Raw genomic sequence first — 3,219 nt, 5'->3', positions numbered from 1 at the left:
GTACAGGCAGTTAATAACATCAAAATGTGTCACAATAATTCATATCACCAAACAATCTAAACATACACAGGCAGTCAGCAAAATCATATATACACATGCAGTCAGTATAACTTCACATCTACACAGGCAGTCAATGACAAAATATACACAGGCAGTCAATGGCATCAAACATACACGATTACAGAATATGCCATTTAGAGTTCGTCATCACTGTCCTGTGTGTCGTATCCGACAATATAGTCCGCATCGTTTTCACAGTCCGTTCCACACAAGCAAAGGTCGGTCAAATTGATTGGCAAATCGAATTGGTCGAATGGTCGATCGAATCGAATTCGATGAATCGAATCGAATCGAATCGATCGAATTGGTCGAATGGTCGAATGGTCGAATTGGTCGAATCGAATTGGTCGGAATTGGCAAATGTAAACATTGATTTTCAGATTTTCCATGTAATAACGTTTCCAAAAATGTATAGGTTTGCTCATCTACCATGATTTTGAACGAAAAAACATAGTAAACCTGACTATTTTCTCAAATGTAGTAATTAGATGGCCTGAAATTTTGTAAAGGTGTTTGATGCACATCTTCGATATTATTACGAGTAAAAAGTCCGTCAAAAATGATGAGTTGGAACAGCTTATTCGATCGTGCAGCCTCGTGAGCGTGCCAAAGCCTGAGCCTTGGCCTAGTGTCAGCTGTGCTTATTTCTTCTTTATTTATCCTATTTACAAACATCCTATGCATGTAAATGAACACTCGTTTTACTCTGCTCGTGTTGCACATCACGTGCAGTGAATTTCACCTCCCTGCGCCTTGTATTTATTGTTATTTCAAAAAGCGCTGCTGTACACCACCCTTGAGGCTTGGTTTGCCTGCCACCGTCTACAATTCCAATAGCAGAGACATGTATTACTCTTTTATGGAAAATGTTTTTTGAGTTTGTTTTATCCTCAAAAATCGACTATAGTGAACACCCATTCGTGTTAAAAGATTGTCCTTTAAAAACCTCCCTTATTAAGGGGGACAGACCTTTGTACAAACACACAAACTGACTATGTTTTATATGGTAGACGAGTATGAAGCCCGTCAAAAATGATGGGTTGGAACAGTTTTTGACGGTACAGCCTCGTGAGCGTGCCGAATTCTGGGCCTCGTGTCAGGTGTGCTTATACATCTTTATTTATTAGATATCCTACAGACGTAAATGAACACTCGTTTTACTCTGCGCACTTTGCACGTCACGTTCAGCGAATGTCACCTCCCTGTGCCTTGTATTTATTGTGATTTTAAAAACCCGCTTCCATACACCGACCTTGAGGCTCGGTTTGCAAGCCACCGTCTACATTTCCAATGTAAGAGACATAATTACTCTTCTTTTGGGTCTTCGGAGTCTTAGGGGTCTTTTGGGTCCTCTGGTTCATTTGGGACTTTTGGGTGTTCAGGGTCTTTTGGGTATTTGGGGTCCATTGGGTCTTCAGGGTCTTTTCAGTCTTTTGGGTCTTTGGGGTCCTTTGGGTCTTTGGGTCTTCAGGGTATTTTGGGTCTTCAGAGTCCTTGGGGTTTTCTGGGTCCTTGGGGTCATCTTGGTCTTCATTTCTTTTGTGTCTTTAACAATCTACAGGGTATCTTTGGTCTTTGGGTATTTTGAGTGTTTGGGGTGCATTGGGTGTTTGGGGTCTTCTGGGTCCTTGGGGTATTTTGGGTCCTCAGAGTCTTTTCGGTCTTTTAACCGGTGGACACACAGTCGTGTTCAAAGATTGCGCCTTAAACCCCCCACTCAAATCCCTCCCAGAGCACTACTCAAAGCCTTTAAAAGCTAGCCTTATGAAAGGGGACACGGAGACACACACACACACACACACACACACACACACACACACACACACACACACACACACACACACACACACACAAACAAACACACAAACTTACAATCACACACACACACACACACACACACACACACACACACACACACACACACACACACACTGTTTTATATGGTAGATAGGAGCCATGTCTGTCTGTCTGTCGTGCTACAACTTGAGAAAGAATTAACGGATTTCAATGAAACCAACGACAGTGGAATCAGGGATCTCCCAGGAAGGTTTCTGATGCGAAAAAAAAAATATTAGAAAAATGAATAAAAAAACTGAAGGAAGGCACACATCGCTCAAACTGCTTACGCCAACCTCTCTAGCTCCCCCTCTATTCTCCCACTCCTCTCTCTCTCCCTCTCTTTCTTTAAGATCCACATCACCGAAGCAAATGTATAGCTAGCCCGGGGGCTATAAACTGCCTAATTTTATTTTTTTCCCCATTAACAACAACCATTTTTTTTTTATCAATCAGGCAAATACTGGTATTCCCGTCAGCGAAGTGATGGCTCATTATACTATATGCTAGCACTCTTGAAGGAGCACTGGGGAATTCATGACAAATAGCAAACGTTCCATTGCTAAGGGCCAGTACTGAACACACATCAACACTCCATTGTAGGGTGTGAAAGTTTCTGCTGAGCAGCCATGGGAATCGAACCCACACAAGAGAGAACAATATTGCAGCAATGGTTTACCCCCCTCTACCACTAAGCTGCTCCTTGTAAATGTGTTTCGGTCAAATCAAGTTGAGGTTCAATTACATACATGTCTGCAAGGCTGGAATTAAACTCCATTAAGGTATGATGATTCATCATTTCAATTTGTTTCTGTGTTTAGCCTGATTGGTAGAGACGTTTTTATGTTCGTTACGTTTAGTTGTTTGTTGAAACTCTTATTATTTGAGTCTTTATGGAAAGGACGTGAAAAAACGTTTGTGGAATGAGCAATCGATGTTTTGGTGTGATGTCAAATCGAGCACGACCCTGGAAGACCAAGCTTGCCTTTAGGGTATACGGTTGTGTTCTGGCTTCATTGAACTTCCATTAGGTACTTTAAAATACCTTTATTTGTAACGTTTGAAAAAATTCTGCCAAATGTAAAAAGATTGTCCATTTCCAAATCCACATGGCCATTTCAGCAATGCTTTATCTGGGGGCAGGGCTGGCAGAATCCCCTAGGCCTTAGACGCACCTGAGCTGCCTAGCCTGGGTTTGAATCCCGACCCAGCTATAAACGATCACATCCCGGTGTTTCACAGGCTGGGTGAGTCATCAATGTGTGTTCCGTCCCTCGGGTGGACCTTAAAACTTCATGACGAGTGGGCGAGTCATCTCGGGCA

Source organism: Myxine glutinosa, chromosome 4, assembly GCF_964187855.1.
Source record: "Myxine glutinosa chromosome 4, kmMyxGlut1.1, whole genome shotgun sequence".
In the NCBI taxonomy this organism is placed as follows: Eukaryota; Metazoa; Chordata; class Myxini; order Myxiniformes; family Myxinidae; genus Myxine; species Myxine glutinosa.
Note: the sequence above shows the minus strand (reverse complement) of the source record.